The 19,351-nt window shown below is 44.0% G+C and overlaps 1 long non-coding RNA gene across 1 annotated transcript in view; it reads left to right on the forward strand.

Moving 5' to 3' along the window:
* LOC136793868 (uncharacterized) overlaps window positions 1-18,744 on the forward strand; it is a 37,803-nt gene extending 19,059 nt beyond the window's left edge. Inside the window, exon 3 of the long non-coding RNA XR_010839899.1 lies at window positions 18,690-18,744. This is a non-coding gene — a long non-coding RNA (uncharacterized lncRNA). The remainder of the gene's footprint in view (window positions 1-18,689) is intronic.
* Window positions 18,745-19,351: the final 607 nt, after the last annotated feature.

The following is a 19,351-nucleotide window of genomic DNA, read 5'->3' on the forward strand; positions in this document are numbered from 1 at the left end:
CCGACCAGGGATTGAACCCGTGCCCCCTGCAGTGGAAGCGCACAGTCTTAACTACTGGATCGCCAGGGAAGTCCCTTTATTGTGATATATTTGCCATCCCAAGATATTTCTATCTTAGGCTGCAACTGAAAGATACATAGTTTTTTAGGGAAGGGGAAGGTCCATGCTCCTCCTGAAATTATATACAAAACCATGTATGTGCCTGTGTGGTCTTTCATTGTTTTTCTGGGAATGGGGGCCAGAGCTTTCATGGGATTCTCTCAGCCCAAGGGTCCCACAGGGCTCTGTGCCATCTCTGAAGTGCTGTGTTAAGTTGATTTTGTCACATGTAAAAGGAAGACAGACAGGATCTTGCTCAGATCTCGCTCAGAGGGAGACATACTGACACGCCTGCCTGGCCTGCTTGTTGCAGGGGTGCCAGGACTTCGTCTGTTTTTAGCCCAGAATAAGCTCCCCTTCCCCAAGCAGAGCCCAGAGACCGTGCCTCTCTCTCAAGGCCAGCCACGTGGAGACATGATGCCATCGGAGCCTTGGTTTCAGATCCTGCTCTCAGTTCTCAGATGTGTCAGCCCGTCTGCCTTGACTTCACATCCATACTTTGGAGCTATGGGGAAGGCGTGAGGGACAGTGGTCGTGTTTGTAGAGCCCAAGTGTGGCACGAGGGTTTTCAGACAAAGGGGTACAGAGGCTCACGCGTTCCTGAGGCATCCGCACACCGGATCGGGAAAAGGAAATGACTAGAGGCCACATCACTCACAGCATGTCTCTGCTCGTCCTCCAACACACACACACACACACACACACACACACACACACACACACACACAAAGGGACACTTTTCTCTCCTGCTTTTAGTAGCAAGCCCTATCTAAGGGCTACCTCGTCTCTATGTCGATTTAGTTTGAAATATTTTGGTATAATCTACATCCTGCAAGTAGTGAGGAAGCATCTGAAGTGTCTGAATCAAGCACCGACATTCCAAAGGTGGTTAGTTAGCATCTGAAATGCCCTAATTAGGGATCGACACTTCGGAGGGGGGTGACTTAGCACTTCAAATATTATTACTGAAATCTACACCACAAAGGGTACGTTCATAAGCATAATGGATGTTAGGAGAGTAAACTTTTCATTGGTGGAATGGATGGTATTCAAGTCATGCAAACTGGCAGCACCAGGTCTCAAATAAAATAAAGGTAAACAAACTAAAGCCTCCATATGTAAATATACTCTTTTTTTTTTCCTGTCCTGTGTGGGATCCTTCAAGAGGTTTCATAGCTATGGGATTAAATCCAAAATACTTAACTTAGCAACTCTGCGAGGCTTGGCTACAGCCCATCTACGCATGTCAGCAACCCTCACTTCTGCACATACTGGTTTTGCTTCAGACGCGGTCCCACCTGTGTGGCACACACGGGCAGTCTATTTCCCTCCTTAAGACCTTCTCATATGCTGTTTTCTTGGCGGGAGGGTCTCTCCTAGATAGATCTCCGCTACTTGCTGTGTGAACTTGCTTAAGGCACTGACATTTCTAAGCCTCCACTTTCTCATCTATAAAATGGGGGGCTGGGAGGAAATCACTCTCTACAGTATTGCTAAGGATTAATGAGATTATGTCGATAACGGCTTTAGCTCAGTGCCTGGCATATGTTAAATGGGATCATTGTGTTTTTTTATTAATCACCTAGGTAACTCCAACTTGATCATCAAAACTCATCTCAAGTGTCTTTTTTTCTAGGGGGTTTCTCTAGTCACCCACCCCCAAACCAAGATAATGTGTCCCTGCTCTAGGTTTTCACAAAGTCTGGCCAACCTCTGTGGAAGTACATACCATACTGTATAGTAAATTTATTTTTATGCGTTTATCTCTACCTAAAACCATTACATCTATAAGGGCAGGAAGTGTGTCCCCCTCCCCCCTTTTTTAGATGTCCCCAGCACCTAGTATATAATAGATAATAAATATTTAATCAGTGAATGAACAAGTGCATGAATGAACTAATTAGGGATGTGTGGCTCTCTGCAGAGACACCTGGGAGGGGCTTTGAGAATTACTGTCCAATGGTGGAATCCGCATCATGCAGAAGAGGAGTAAACCAAGTCTGATTTGGAAACTGTAGATAGAATTCAGCTCAATACATGGAAGCCCTTCTGTGACTTGAAAAAATGGAAGGAGCCGCCTCAGTGGTATTTCTTTCTCCAAAGTTATTTCAACAGAGGTTACTAACAAGGCAAATTGGATTTACCCACAGGATAACATTATCTGATATTATCTGACATTCTATGAAAATTCCACTCGAGAAATAAAGTTTTGTGAAACATTCTCAAATGACTATTTAGGCTTTATTGCATATTGATTCTATATCTTAATATCCTTAACTCTTCTCCGAAGTATACGTTTTAGTTTTCAAATGATCTGTATCTCTTTTGTTTGTTTGTTTGTTTGTTTTTTTGCGGTACGCGGGCCTCTCACTGTTGTGGCCTCTCCTGCTGCGGAGCACAGGCTCCGGACGCGCAGGCTCAGCGGCCATGGCTCACGGGCCCAGCTGCTCCGCGGCACATGGGATCCTCCCGGACCGGGGCATGAACCCGCGTCCCCTGCATCGGCAGAAGGACTCTCAACCACTGCGCCACCAGGGAAGCCCCTGTATCTCTTTTTGATCAGTCCTATTACTTATCCTATATGGAGCTAATATCAAAGCCAGTCTTACTGATAGGATGATACATTCTGTGAGACTTTTGCTTGGCTTTTGGGAAATGGAGGTAGAGTTGTAAATTATTTGCATCATACTGTTGGGTTTTAGGTCTATTTACTGAAAGCATAGGGATGGCTGAGGAGGCCATTTTGGCTTTAAGACCAGAGTGACTTTAAACCAACAAGGGCTTTAAAACCAAAAATCAGGTATCTTGAGCTGAACTAAATCTCTAAATTCAGTGTTATTGAACGTTGAAAAAAATGTTAAATTTCCAGAGACTAGCCAAACCCCCAATAAATCCAAAGCCAGAGATACTTTTTCCAATTTGCAGTAGCCATATTTATCATTGAATGGGGAATATTTTCAAGCTATAGCTTGTGTACAAACTTCATGTAACCAGGAAATTGCCATGTTCCCTCTGGGGTAAGTCTTGCTTTCTTTAGGGGCTTTCCACTAAGGAGACAGTTTGTGAACAGGTGAAAAAAATAGATCTAATATACTCATCAAGAACGATCTTGTCTTTTTATTGGCAACACTGGATTAAACATTTAGCAATTTTTCCCGAGGCTTTTTTGGAAAAGCGGAGAGACTCATACTACCTTATGAAAGAACCAGATCACTCCAAGTATTTATATCTTACAAGCATTTTTCTTCATTACTTTATACATTTTTCTCTGCATGCATTGGGCAAGTGTCTAGACTAGGATAAAAGCTATGCCTTAAGACTAAGGTGGCTCTTTTCAGCACCAAGTAGAATGAAGACCCAAATAAGCAGCTGAAATGTGATGCTTTCTGTAAAATAGGTTTGAATAGATTTGAGAATTATTTGGCTCTCTATTTTGATCCGATGAACAGAACATTGGCTATATCTTGACTCCACTTGTGGCCACGTAGATTGGGTTTATTGATGTTCATTCCTAAGAATTTTCCTCGGCTTTAACAAAATAGAAGTATCCTATTGTTCTTATGATGTATGTGACAACTGGCCACACCTTGTAGATTGCATTAGGAAGACCAAAATTCCTGTCAAAAGCCCGCGAATTACTAAGAGGCATCACAGCCACAGACAAAAATAAGTCATTGTAAGTTTTCTGTAGGTATGTCATTGTCTGAAAATAGGTACCATAATGGTGCTTAGGACAGGCTCATGATAAAGTTTACTAAATTTCTTAAAAGATTTCACGTTGCATAAAGTTGATAAGAGAATAACAGTCTCAATCTCATTATACCAAGATTCCATTTTCTTTTCTTTTCTAATTTTCCATGTCAAAAATAGAGTGAATAAAATGATAGCAAGCATCTCAACATCTGGAGAGTGAAATTAATCTTCTAAGGGTGCCTCACTCACACCTGTATGTCACTATGATTGTTTAATGGAATAATTTTAAGGAATACCAAGGGAATATCAGGCTCACAGTATTTTTAACCAGGGAAATAGCATGGACTTAATAAAAATTCGCACAACTGTATTTAACAAATTCTCACCTTTTTTGGCCTTGGATACACTTAGAATTTCATTTCTTGTTTAAAAGATTCCTCACTTATAAAGCAGGAGGAGGAGGAGAATGTCAATAGTCTAAGTCTGGCTGAAAATTAACCTTAAAATCCTATCATTCTATACGAGGAGGAATAATGTCATGTCTCTGAATTTATAACAAGTGCCCTGGAGGTAGTGCTTAAGAGGCTAGAATTTTCTTAGATTAAGCAATCCTGTGAGAATTCTAAGATACTGGCAGATGTGAGAAAGTCAAGTATCTGAATTACTTACCACTTCTCTTAAATACTGAAATCAAAATAGCCTTGAGCTTTAAGAAGATATTCGGAAACCACGACCCATAGGATTAACAGAGGCTGGTGACTAGCAGAAATTCGTGAGCCTGTTTTACAGAACAGGTAAAGCAACAGCTTGTTAAAAACCCCTCTACTTGTAAACTGCCTTCACTGATTAAGCTCCCTTTAGTTCTTTCTTTCTTTTCTTTTTTCCTCTCTTTAATTGCATACCCTCCAAGCTTCACATAGCCTATGGAATGTATCACAAGACTCCTTAACCACCTCTATAGATAACACCTCTGGCATATGGGTTGCTATAGTAACAAGACTTACGTTGTTTTTTAGGAACTTGGAGTCAGCTTTGTACAGGTCAGGCTAGCTAAGACTAGTTGGGACCACCAACCCTAAAACTGGGTCTTCAATAAATGACCTTCTGACATCAGAGGGCCAAAAACTCCACTGTTAGGTCAGGTTAAGTGCCTCCATTTTCAAATCTGCATCCCATGAAGAAGCACGTAACCCAGATACACCTGCGTAGAACGCCGATTACCTCACTTTTTCCCTACCTCCGATGACCTTTCCCCATGCTTAAGACCACCTTGCTTCTTTATCCCATAAATACCTCCAGCACCTCACCCTCAGGGAGGCAGGTCTGAGACCTGTTCTCCCATCTCCTCGTTTGGTTGCCTTGTAAATAAACTTCTCTGCTGCAAACCTCAGTATTTCAGTGCCTGGCTTGCTGTGCATCTGGCAAACAAACCTGGTTCGGTAACAATTCTGCATAACGCAACATTTGGGGAAAAAATACATCAGTGTATCAGTTTATCTCTAAGCAGAAACATACGCAAAATGAATCAGCTCAGGCACCGTTTTATAGGGTATGAATTAAATACTCTGTCCATTCAAGACACTATGAGAGTGACCACACATGCCATCTAGGTCCTCCCCATTTATTTACTGTTTCTCAAAAATATCTAAAGTTGAATACTAAATAAGCAACCTCACCCCACTACTGAGAAGCACTTTACTCTGTGGCGGTTCTTTGTGTTCTTCTACCATGTCCACTACAGCTATGGTAGTATCCCCTTTACATTTCATTGTTCCTTAAACATGTTTATTTATCTTGATGTAGTGCCATAATATTTAAAGTAGAAACCTCAATAATTTCCTTCCCTGGAATGATTTTCCCCGTAAAACCAGAAACAATTTTCAAGCTAAGGAAGGCACAAACTAAACTGTCTCTGTAAATGTAGAAAACCATAATGACCTCTTAAGTTACGTGCGCAGCTGTATGCTTTAAATAGGGTTGGGATGGGGAATCTTCGAAAACAGCGTGGCAACCTCCACTGACTTGGGGACCTCTGGGCATACCCAAGCAAGCTACTGTTCCATATATGCCACAATACATATAAAGTTAGCTTAGAATGGCAATATTCAGTGCAACCGATTGTATTTTTTGGCCCCAGAGAGCTGAGATCTCTTACCCAGTTTTGCTGGGTAAGAAAGCAAAAAGAATACGGGGGAAAACTGCTCTAGGCTCTTGGCTACAAAATAGTGGCTGAGGTGAGGTTCAAGTGTGTGTGTGTGTGTGTATAATCAGATTTTTAATAACCCTTTATGTAATTACAATGGTACTCACAGTGATACGTACAGGTAATTTTTTCCATTTTAATGAAAGAACTGGGGATATTTACTTTGAAAAATAATGGAGAGCTGAAGGATGGTAAGGATGGCGTAGAAGGGACCAGACGGCTGTGTTCGAGAGGAAAGATCTGTCCCATGGCAGACGGATGTGACTCACCTTCAAGGACACAGGGAGGCTAAGGGCAGGGTGAGAACCAATGAGTAGGTGCCATCATAGTGGAGAATATTTTAGCTCAAAATATGGACAAACTTTCTACCAAGTCAACTGTCCGAAGCTGATTGACTGAATGGTTACTTTCCAAGGACTCTAAGGAGAATTTACGCATCAGGTGGAAACGGCCTCTAAGATTTCTTCCAACAATGATGTTGGGGGAACCTATTATTCTAAATCTAAATGATACTTGCTCTCTGCTGAATTTCCCTCTGAACTAATTTCTTTCAAAGCCTGGGACACAGATCAATTACATGGCTCTTAGAAGAGTGGCTTCCTAGAAGACTTACTTTTTCTTCATCACATCCTAAAGCCTTGAGTGTGCTACTCAGGTGACTAGAGTAATCCAGACTAAGTATGACTTAGCCAGAAGCTTCTCTGAATGTCTCAAGGGAGACAAGATATATCTTTGGCCCAGGAAGGTCAATGCCATTCATTACATTAACACATTCAAAAGGGAAAATTAAAGATGACGAAGAAATATGTGTGAACTCAACATCTTATATTGTTTCATCCACCAGTAGAACTCGGGCAAGCAGCAGATGAGCACATAATGTAGTAAGAACTAAAGTTTGTTCTAATAATCTCTAATATTGCTGGAATGTCTATCATTTCACAGTATTGTTTCATTTTATCTTCAAAAAACTTTTATGAAATAGGTAGCTGTTAGGCTCAGTTCTTAAGCACAGAGATGTTAATTATTACCCAAACATGAACAAACAGTAAATGGCATAGCCGCGATCCAAACTCCGGTATGCCTCCACTCCGACCATCTTAACTACTATCTCAGAGGAGACTGGGGCCTCCCAGGCCTCCCAAATATCTTGCATGCCTGCAGCCCAGGTATCCCTGAATCAGGTTCTCTGCGAAACATCTTCAACCAAGACCTTGAAAGGACAGCACCAATCCTGGATCACACAATCCCAGAACTATTTTGAACTTTGGAAACAATTGGTACCACCTATGTATAAATAATCATGTATAAGGAGGAACTGAAGAAATCAGTCATCTGTGATTATTTGAATTGCATGGGAGAAATCTGAAGGAGTAGACCAATATCACACATAGGCAAACGTGTACTATTGAACTGTATTCAGTAATATAATGTTCTTTATTTTTTCTGAGGACAAAATAAGTGACAATTTTGTGAGAAATGGCCTAGATCCAATAGGAAGAATTAAATTCCCGGAAGACAAAACTGTAAAACTTAGGAACAGATTACCAAGGAAAGTTGCACCTTAAAAAATTATTCACCTCTATGGACGAATTTGTGCTTTGACTACTGGAATCACTACGTGATACTCAAAACCATTCCGTAGGGAAAAGTCAGCTAAAGTGTTGTTTACTATCACGTAGTCTTAAGAAGAAAAAATATATAATTTTTTTCTTTTGAACTAGTTATTGGATAGAAAACTAGGACCCATCTCACTTTTCCCAAAGGAATGTGCTGTGACATCAATGGCACATGGCAGAGCAACGCGTGTTCACATTTTAGGTCTTTACACCTCGGCTGGCCAGTTTCTGAGTTGGAAGATTAAGTAGCGGCTGTTTGGGCTGAGCCTCCTGCTGCCTCTTGGCTGCTTTTGGATTACGCATCCTGGTGCTCAGATAAAAGGTATGATTCTCTCCAGTCCGTGTGCTAAGCCTATGTGAGTGAACAACAGCAACACGCCTGGCTCTGCCAGCAACACAGATAAATCAACACTTAAACCTTTGGGAAGCCATTGAATACATAATGTTCCCTTGTTGATTCAATGATTCTTTCATTCCAGGACGGATAAAATACTAAGTAGTACTTTCCAACATGAAATTTGGATGTCACCCAACCCCTTGGAAAAGCTGACAAATCTGCCCCCTGGGAGTTGGTAAAACTTTGCCAACACAAAGAAAGCGAGATCTACAGGGGACCTCCAGCTTGTGGCAGTGTGTCCAGAGGCTTTTCCTGACATGCTCTCTGAGTTGAGTCTTTGTTTCTCTTCCTGTAAAACAGGGTCAATGAGACCACACGTACGAAAGCACTTGGTAACCAGCCAAGTCCAAGAGACATGTTATGTTAGGTATTGGTACAATTATTGGATTTCCCACTGATGGGGCATCATTTTACAATTCTGATCAGATATAAACTGTTGAAAAATTGCCTTCCAAATTAATAATAATCCCCAATTATCTAGCCTTTACTATGTACTAGGTACTGGGCTAAGCTCATTAAAATACAAGATCCTGTTTAATAAAGATCCCATACTTCTCCCACAGCTAAAGTAGTATTATTATCTCTAATAATAAATGTATTTATATTTATTATTAATTTATAAATGAGAAAACTGAGATTTAGAGCAAGTGAATAACTTGCTCCATGTTATAAAGCCTGAAAGAGTTAGTAGGCATCTGGTCCACATTTGTCTGATTTGTTATGTGAGGGTTCTACTATTGCATGTGGGATCCTCCCGGACCGGGGCACGAACCCGCGTCCCCCGCATCGGCAGGCGGACTCTCAACCACTGCGCCACCAGGGAAGCCCGAGAGTTCTACTCTTGATTTAACTTTATCTCCTGCACTTCCAAAAAGGAAGGACTTTCATTCTGGTGAGGCGGGAATGGATTTGAGTGAATGTCCATAGTAGCTTGCTATCATGTTCAGCCGCTGCTCTGCCCAGCACCTGTCCTACTCTGTGCATCAGGTCATGGCCTGATACTCGCTGGGTTCAGCGGATGCCATGGGTGGCCCCCATCCAGACCCTCTTTACCAGCCAGCGCACCCATCCTGTAGCCGCTGTGGCCCACAGCCGCCCCCATGCTGGAGACTGCTCCGCTCCTGCTCCAGCCAGCCCGGCCCCCTTGCGTAGCCCCGCCCACCCCCAACAGACCTTGGCAGCAGATGGTGGATGGGCACAGGCCGGCCCCCTCACTAAAGATGGGACCTAATTCAGCTGCGACTTGCGCTCCACAGTGTCCCAGTGGCAGCCACACTGAAGCTGGTCTCCAGCTAAGACTAGATTCTTGCTTAGCTTCCCCCTCCACCCCCAGACCAACTCTCGCCCCTTATTCCCCTAATGTCCTGAGAGCAAAAGCCAAGAAGTCACTGGAGCAAGGATCCCCATTTCAGACTCTGCTTCTAGGAAACCTGAGCTAAGACAGTTGGGCATTGTTGAGTTTTTCCATGTCTTGTTCCTTACCTCTTAGTCAAAGAATTCCACGCCTTTAAAGCCTTTATCTAAATACATTTTCTCCCTGAGCTTATTTGGGTTATTTTCGTTGTTGTTCGGAACTAATCCTGGTTGCTTTGTCTTCGTCTGGGGGGGAAACGAACCATCTCACAGTGAGTGAAGGTGTGATATCACGAACACGCGTGATGAAGGCGCTGCTGCAATGCAGTCGTTTCTGTGATCTAATTACTGACATAAGAAATGGCTTAACACCATTTATTTGCGTCCCTGATTCTTGTCACGTGTTTACAAACTTGTTGAGATCCCTTCCCAGACAACCTACCAGAGAGTTCCTATTTGGTGTACGTGATCACCATAGCACTACTAAGTCCCTGGGATTGCCCGGCACAGAAAGGACAGTTGTCTTTTGCCTTCTCGCAGCGTCCCACCTGTCTTTTTCTTCCCTCCGGGAAAGCGCCTTCACCTTCCCACGGCTTTCTCTCTTCCTTCCCCGCATGCTTGTTCCTCAGGCTCCAAGGGAGCCCGTGGTGAGTGCACCGAGGCACGGTGACTGGGCTCTTACGTGTCGCCCTGAAGCCACAACACAGCACTTCTTCGAGCTGAAGAAATAAATAAAATAAAAATGCACTTTCCAAAGGGACCAGTCTTACAGTTCGAAGGAGAAGTTTCTCTGATAAACAGGCACAGTATTGGCTGTGGAGGGAAAGTATCTGCGGAAACTGCCGAAAGGATTAGGCGTTTTGTTTCTACCAGTTAATCATTTACAACTGCAAGCCTAGGCAGATCAGTAAGATCCACCACAAAGAGATAAGAAAGTTGGAAAGCAGCAGAGGAGCACTGACAAGTTCAAAGTCTCGAGGTTAGTCTCTGGGGCCAATGCAGTCATTTCATGGGTCTGGTTCCCACCCCCGACCCCATTTTGGGATACGGGTTGAAGGCAGGGTGGCGACGACAGGGAAGATGATTTCAGGTTTACAGTGGATGGCGCCAAGTTCTAACCACGTTGCCGCGCCTTCTGACACTTAGGACAGAACTCTTTGTCTTCCACAACTTTCCCTGTCTTTTAAAAATAAATTTATTTATTTATTTATAGTTTTGGCTGCATTTGTTCTTCGTTGCTGCACGCGGGCTTCCTCTAGTTGCGGTGAGCGGGGGCTACTCTTCGTCGCCGTGAGCGGGCTTCTCATTGCGGTGGCTTCTCTTGTTGCAGAGCATGGGCTCTAGGCATGGGGCTTCAGTAGTTGTGGCACGTGGGCTCAGTAGTTGTGGCGCATGGGCTCGAGAGCTCAGGCTCAGTAGTTGTGGTGCACGGACTTAGTTGCTCCACGGCATGTGGGATCTTCCCAGACCAGGGCTCAAACGTGTCCCCTACATTGACAGGTGGATTCTTAACCACTGCGCCACCAGAGAAGTCCCACAATTGTTGTTTAGATTCCCATAGATAAATAGAAAAAATCCTAGGTACTTATTCACATGTTTACAGACATACTAGTCACCCATTCTAGTTTTCTCACCTCTTTCTTCCCATTTTCCTTCGATACACTGTCTCTCTGGGTTGCCCATAGTCTAGCAAAAATCTTGGAAGGAAAGTAGCTCTAAGAGAGACTTTCTGTGCCTGGAAGAGATACCTCTAAGCTTTCTTTCAAATTGTAACATATGCTTGAAACACCCCCTCATCCAGGTGGTAATTTCCTGCTAACATCACTTTACCAAGTAATGGTCCCTTTTCTTCCATGCTAAATATATTCGCTCTATGGTGAATAATGCAAATGTCTTTCTATATATAAAACACCCAATCATAGACACCTGCAAATGACCAAATGAGTTCTATGAAGGACAGAAAGCCATTTAGAGCTTATTAAACATTATTTGGGCCATTCATAATCAATGTGAATTGAGCTGAGCAGAGTAAAAATAAAACTTTAAATGGTGACTAATTTTTCTGTTCTCTCTGCATTGCAAAGCCATCAAAGCAAAGATCTCAAAGTCCGTGTATTAATCTGTCTCTTATTAAAAGTGCTTGTTTTCATTAGGCAAGGTCTTCAATAATGTCATTCTTTTTTTCCTGATTTTTGACCCTGGAGAACAGTGGTTGGCTGGGCCCAGTGCTGCCCTCCGACCAGGGAGGAAGGTGAAGCAAGGCCTTATCGTGACAAGGTAGTAGTAGGAAAAAAATTGTTTCTCAATCTTTCCTTCCCATCCCCCTACTCACCCCCCACCCCCTCCCTGCAGGCCTGCCCCTCAGTTCTCCTGTCAACCATCCCTAGCTCTTGGTTAGCTGTTAAATCTCCCTTTTTCTTTTGACAATCCCCAAAAGTTAGCTATCACTTTTCCCTGGACTAATAGTATACAAAAAATTCTTTCTGATTATAAAACTAATAAATATTCATTTTAACAGGTTTTTGGGGAATCTACAAAACTAAGACAAAATGTAAGTCCATCTGTAACTCTACTTTTAGAGATATTGATCTCAGGATTTTGGTGCCATTGCTTTTTTCTTTAATTAAAAAATAGAGATCAGTTTTTATATCAGAACTCCAACATGCTGTTTTTCACTTAACACTATTTGGCAATCATTTCTCATGTCATTAAAGTTATATTAAAGCATGATTTGAAAGTTGTCATCATATCACATCCTGTGGCTTCACCATAGTTTATTCTGCTGTTCCCTTGGTATGGAGCCTCTAGTCTCTTTCCGATTTTGCTATTGTAAATTATACTGTAACATACTCTCCCCCCACATAACGGTGGTGTTTTTTATTTATTTTTGGCTGCGCTGGGTCTTCGTGGCTGTGCACAGGCTTTCTCTAGCTGCAGCGGGCGGGGGCTACTGTTGCGGTGTGTGGGCTTCTCATTGTGGTGGCTTCTTTTGTTGCGGAGCACGGCCTCTAGGTGCGTGGGCTTCAGTAGTTGTGGCTCGCGGGCTCTAGAGCTCAGGCTCAGTAGTTTTGGCGCACGGGCTTAGTTGCTCCGCAGCAGGTGGGATCTTCCCGGACCAGGGCTCGAACCCGTGTCCCCAGCATTGGCAGGCGGATTCTTAACCACTGCACCATCGGGGAAGTCCTAGGTGGTGTTTTAACAGGGGATTCTTGAAGACTCCAAGGAATGTCTCTTTAACACAAAACTGCAGAAACTGGTTACAGGAAGGAGTTATAATTTTGAAAGGAAAATAGACTCTTCATTTTCTTGCTAAAAAGGTTAACTACCTTTGTATGTGGCTGAAGTCGGAGACAGATGAAGCAACTGCTGGTTTTCACTTAGGTAGGATGAAAGTGGGGTGAAAGTTGACCAGTTTTCAACTAGTAAATCGAGATCACAGGCTTCCTAGCTTCCACTTTCCATACATCGTTCGAAAATGGAAGATCGAAAATGTGTTGATGTCCGCTGTTCCCACTGCCGACTTCAAACACACATGACGTAGCCCTTCAGTGACTGTTCATGGAAGGAAGAGCGAAATCCATGAATTAAGTGTTCTTCAAAGAGAGGTGTGTCCGAGGCAGAAGTGACACCTTCATCCTCGCCCAGCTTCCATAGTTCTGCTTCTGTTTCAGATGGCTGCTGCTTGGGAAGTTCTTCCCTGTAGAAATCCACAGAAGGACCCTGACTCCCCCTAGTGGACGTCAGCACTAAGCAAACAGGCTGATTCTCCCCTGCAAGGTCCAGAAGCCAAGAACCAGTGTCCTTAAGTGCCCTTCTGAAATAATGGAAGCTGTGTTTCTCAGGGAGACTCTTCCCACTCCATAGAAGTCTTTGTCTTTAACAGGCCATCTGTGTCAACTGCTGCCACAAGACAAGACATCAGGGGATGTTTTTTTCCTTCAGGGCAGTATCCTGGCCTCTTTTTTCGTTTAATTAATTCAGCAGTCTACTGGGTTGTGCTTCTTTTTCACCAGTGTTAGAAACTTGTTATGTCCAGATTCACTTTCTGCTGTGTCATGAGCTAGAGGCATTGCAAATATGAACAGAGCCCAGAATAAAGCAGCTGGGAACGTGAGAAGATTCAGATAAACTATTGGAAAATGTCATAAGATCACTTTCTTTTGCTTTCCTGTAAATGTAAAATTTTAGGAGCGTTGAGAAAAACAGAAGAGAATATTACAAGAGTTACCGGCAAATCACTTATTGAGGGCCATGTCTAAAGCCTCCATGGTATTATTTTTCAGAATTTAGCTAATCACCTCTGATAGCCATGTTGCTATTTTAAGAATGAACTGAGAAGCTTTCACACATGAATTGTCTAAATCCTATATTGATCTCTCCATGAGCTTATAAAGAAGTCGAGCTGGTATCTGGTAAAGAACCCACCTACCTACTTAAGGCCTCCCTCCCTCCTTGCATCCTACCTACCTACCTACCTACCTACCGCCTTCCTTTCTGCCTGCTTACCTACCTACCTACTGCAAACTGCTTGAAAGCTCTGAGTCTAGATTTTATTTGCAGAATTAGAGGATTGAATTAGATGAGATGTAAGCAGCTCTTCCAGTTATAATCGGCATGAAAAAAACATCACTTAGCTTCTTCTTAGAGAGCAATCTATGAGAAAGTTCCTTTCCTCCGTCCACCACCATTATTGTTTGCTTGTGATCTAAGGCAAGTTTGAACAGCAAAGCAGGAACTATTTCCTTTTTCTAATTCCCGGCCCAAGTGTCCCCTGAATAGTTCATTGCTGTTCCGCCCAGGGTGCCTGAGCATCTCAGTCTGCGCCCTGACAAGCAGGCAGCCTCTAGCGTTCCGTGTGTAGTTGCAGTGGGTTAAGAAAACCGTCCCCCATGTCATGGGAATCTCGAGACCGAGACTGCTGTACTCAAATTCTTTGCCTTTTATTTAAACTGAGATCAGGGCGAACACTATAGCTCTGACCTGTGCAAATACAATAAGCACTTCAGCCCAGAAACAGTTTTACCTCTTTTATTAAATTGGGCTTTCAGTTTGTGTTTGAAGAGGAGCTATTTATGGGCTTGCAAACAAAGTGCTGGAGGAAAGGAATTTAAAGGATGTCCTTGAGCAAATTCAGGGGGTTTTATTTCAAGAGGCTAAGCTTCATATTAACCCTTCATCTCCTGGTGCACATGAACTCCATGCTGCTTCCCTGGATGCCTGGGAGAGATGAGTGGTCCCGCGGCCTTGAGAAAAGTCACTTCCTCAGTGTGCTGGCTCGTACCCTGGAAAATGAGAGGGCTGATGGTGACCTCCTGACCACAGGGAAGGAAGAGAAGTTCAAGATGTGCAGGTCTGCTGCGGGGGAGATGGGGCCCGGTGACGGTGACTTGGTTATTTGGCTCATTCGTGACTTGCTGTTTCCAGACCTTAGTCATGGCAATCTCATTGAAAGAATGCATGAACTTAAAAAATAATGATAATAAAGTAGCCAACTACTGCTTCGGTGTGCCAGATGTAAAGTAAGGCTATAGTTGCAGATTTTATAAATCAACCTGTTGGACAAAAGTGCAGTTAGCCAGGGTGGAGTTCATGTGATCGCCTGCAGACGACTCCTCTGGCTCTTTAGGTGTAGACAATGGGCACTGTGATTTCACCACGTCATTTTGTTTTTAGTCTTCTTCTGCGATCCACAGCTTAGTCATTTGACATCTCTGGGTTAGAGAAAGTAAGAAAATAAATCTTTTATTTGATCACTGGGTTACCTTTTTAAAAGTCGGATGGGGGAGGCCGTTGAATCTCCCATTAGAACAGGGCAGTACCATAATTCCCCAAATTCTTGCACGTGATGTTAACAGAGGAGACTCCAGAAAAAGGGTTTGTGCTCAAGTGAACCGAGTTGGCATTTCTCAGCGTGAACAAAGTAGTACCTGTTCTCACCAGAACCTTGGCTGACCCTGCTGCTGTGTCATCCCCTGACTGGTGACAGAAGGAAGGAGAGCATCCTCGTGGCCCCTGGCCCTTGGACTTGGTTGGAGTAAAGTGGCAGGTCAGTTGCTAGGGAGGATGTGTCTCCTGATCAAATGACTGGACGCCAGCGCTGAAAAAATGGCTGCATTCAGAGTTGCAGGCACCCCATTAGGCATTATCCCCTGCAATCTCTCAGGCTGCCTGGTACACCTTCTGCTACTGCCAAGTAGCCCGGGACAAGAGAGCCCTGTCCTGGGCCCCGTGTTTAAGAAGACCCTGCTCTGGCTCTCTTCAAAAGGGCCCTCCCCAGAGGCCAATGAAGCTATGCCCGCCCAGAGCCCATCTTCTTTCTAGACCTGTGGCTCTCAGAACGCGGTCTCCGGAACAGCAGCATCACATCATCTAGGAATTTGTTAGAATTGCAGATTCTTGGACCCCAATCAGAACTACTCAATCAGAAACTCTGAAGGACGGGGCCAGCAATCAGTGTATTAACAGCCCTCTTGGTGATTCTGTCTGCTCCAATTTGAGAACTGCTGTGCTAATCCGGATCAGGCTCTGGGGTCTAATACCCAGAGATCCCGCTCTCAGGTGGCTCTGGGCCCCCTCCAGGGCTTGCACAGGCCTCTTCCCCTGGTTTGAGGACAGATGTGCCTCCAGAGGCCAAAAGCAGATCTTGGAGGCAGAGTGGGAGACAGAGTCTGAATGTGGTGGGCTGGGTTGTTCAGTCATACCCCAAGGACCTCAGTCATTACGCAAGTACATGTTTCAAAGTATGAGGATAAAACATACTTTATTTTACTAACATACAGTCTGTTAGTTTGACATATCTTTTAAATATTTAGATATATAGTAGGCAGGCCTCCATTTTTCACTCTTATCCTAGACTCTGCAAATGTTAGGGTTAGTCCTGCTGCTAAAAGTCTATTCTTTCATTTACCAGTTCATTCATTCATTCATTCATTTATTAACTTATTTCTTCATTGATGTTCTTTCATTGATGTGATGTTATCATCATACCTTTCTTTACTTTAATCATAGTTTCCTTTCCTTCACTGAACAGATTTATAACCGCTACTTTGAAGTCTTGTTTTTGGTTAATTCTACCATCTGTTTGCTCTCACAGGCTGTTTCTGTTGCCTGCCCAGGATCTGGGTCATACTTTCCTGTTTCTTTGCATGTCTTGTAATTTTTTTGTTGGAAACTGGACATATTGTAGCAACTCTGGTACTTTCCTGGCTCCCCTGCCCCAGGGCTTGTTATTGTTATTTGCCAGTTTCATTTTTTAATGATTGGCTGGATTGTTTTAGTGAAGTTTCCTCGCCCCCCCCCACCCCCGCACCCTCCCACATATTGTTCCTGGGGAAGCACAGCTTTGGGGGTGCCCAGTCACCCTGGGATGGGATGGGAAGAGCTTTAGTCTTCTCCTTCCCTGACCACACCCAGCTGTTAGGCTCCACTACTGCTGGCTGATTAATCCTTCTATTATTTTCCACAATACCCTAGAGGCATAAATTGCTCTAGAGACAAATTCAGTCACATTCAGGTTTTCTTGAAGTAAAGTTCCCAAGGTCACTGGTATTTGTTCTGACCCCAGGAGGGGTCCACCCAGCCACCTCCATCCTCAACTCCCTTCTGAGAATTAGCCAACCTCCTCCCAGTTACCCCTACAATATCCACTGTCCTTGAGAGCTCTTAGGCTTGAATTTCTCTATACTGTGGGGCCAAAATAAGTCAATTCCTCTGGAAAGAGGTTAAGATTTATCAGTTTTAGGATCTGTTTCTCCCTCCAGGCAAAATTTCTGAGCCAGGGCTCTGGAGCTGGGAGCAGGGACAATGCACCCCTTCTTTAGCAGGACACCCCCATTTTAGTTGTTGACCGCTTGCTACTCCTAGCATGAACCACCGCCTTACAAGCTGGACCCGGAGTGATGGGGGCCCCAGGATTCTCGGCAGTACTGCACCCAGGGTAAAAGCCTACCTTCCATCAGTGGGGGCTTGCGGGAGGCCCCACCTCTCCACAGCACTTGCACACAACTTAGCCTCAATAGGAAGTTGAGGCTGGATGAGAGTGCTGATGTCCTGCTCCTCCTAGGAAGATAGGCCGCCAACTGGGAGCTGGGGGGGCGAGGCCCTGCCATCTTGGCTCCACCAGCGTAGAGGGGGGGCTCTTCCTCGCTGAACCCAGAGGGCCAGGAAGGGAATGGCTCAAATACCAGTGACTCCTTTTTCTTAATGAATTTTCATAGATTTTCTTAGATAGATGTTTTTTTCCTTTACCGTATGCCCTTCAAACCATTTCTAAGGGTTTTACTTATTTATTTATCTATTTAAATTATTTATTTACTTTTTGGCTGCGTCGGGTCTTAGTTGTGGCCCGCGGCATCCTTCCGCTGCGGCGCGTGGGCTCTTCCTGCGGGGCGCGGGCTCCACAGTGCATAGGCTCAGCAGTTGCGGCGCTGGGCCCAGACACCCTGCAGCATGTGGGATCTTAGATCCTCGACCACGGACCGAACTGACGACCCCTGCATTGTAAGACGGATTCTCAACCACTGGACCACCGGGGAAGTCCCTCTAGGGGTTTTAAATGGCTATTTAAAAAAAAATAATTTTCACCAATTTCACTGGGAAAAAAGTCTGCAGAGGTCCTCATGCTGTCATGGAAACTGATCTCTGTCTAAATTTTTTGGGACATTTCATATTTAAAGTGTTTTAGAGCACCTTTTGGAGATTGTTTTTGAGTCACATTTATGAGTGATAAAATAATTACCTCATTGTCAGACTTCATATATAATGGAAGTGTAGTTGAAATCATACCCTTTAGTCAAAACAGCACTCTCATATATTAGTCTGGTAATGTTGGGCTGCGTATCCGTTTGAATGAAGAAAATATCAAACACCAAAAAAGAAAAAGGAAAGATGTTTCATTTCATATACTGAATTAATTTCCCCATCAAATAAAAAAAAAATTATTTGGACATTCTACTGAGCACCTACTATGTGCCGGGTACTATACTAAGCGTTGGGAGTACAGTAGTGAACCAAAGGGACACAGTCTTTAATTTGTGATCTAACCAAATGCTTGGCATATGGAGGGTGTCAATAAATATTTGTCAAACAAATGTATGGCTGACAAAGGTGTTTTTCTTTGATTTTGGTGCGTTTGTTTGTTATTTACAGGAGGTCTGGGAAATTCCTGGAACATCTTGCTAGCTGAGTTTCTGGACATTTAGAGGCACTAGGCGTGTTATGAGGACAATAGCCTTGTTCTATCACGGAGTTTGCACAATCTTCTTGTAACCCCAACTTTATTATTTATTTATTTATTTATTTATTTATTTATTTATTTTTCGGTACGCAGGCCTCTCACTGTTGTGGACTCTCCCGTTGCGGAGCACAGGCACCGGACGCGCAGGCTCAGCGGCCATGGCTCACGGGCTCAGCCACTCCGCGGCATGTGGGATCTTCCCGGACCGGGGCACGAACCCGTGTCCCCTGCATCGGCAGGCGGACTCTCAACTACTGCGCCACCAGGGAAGCCCTAACCCCAACTTTATGAAAGAAGCACAGCTGGCGGCTGCCATCATTATTCTCTGTTATTTTTTTCCTTTGTCTTTGGGGGCCTTCACTAAGGGTTAAATGTGTGTTTTCCTTTGTCTTTGGGGGCCTTCACTAAGGGTTAAATGTGTGCCCTTACCACACGGCCGCAGGCTTAGTGACTACAAGGGCATCTTCTTGGCATGGTCCTGGCCAGGAAAAGCCCTATTTGGGGTTGTGCAACCTCAGAAGACCAGCCTGTACTCATTTCCTTGGAATCCTCTAATTCACATTTTCTTCCAGCATCTGATTATGTCCTTTCCAATGACCCACGATGCTGCATCTTCCTAATTCTTAAAGTTCTCTTAGGGAAACACATCAGAAATGCTGGGGCTGAACTGCGGTAAGAGGAAAAGTGCGGTGTCCAGTCCCAGAAAACCCTTGCTGCCATGCTGTGACCCTTGCATTTCACGAGCGGAGGGGACG

Source organism: Kogia breviceps, chromosome 3 (assembly GCF_026419965.1).
Source record: "Kogia breviceps isolate mKogBre1 chromosome 3, mKogBre1 haplotype 1, whole genome shotgun sequence".
NCBI lineage: Eukaryota > Metazoa > Chordata > Mammalia > Artiodactyla > Physeteridae > Kogia > Kogia breviceps.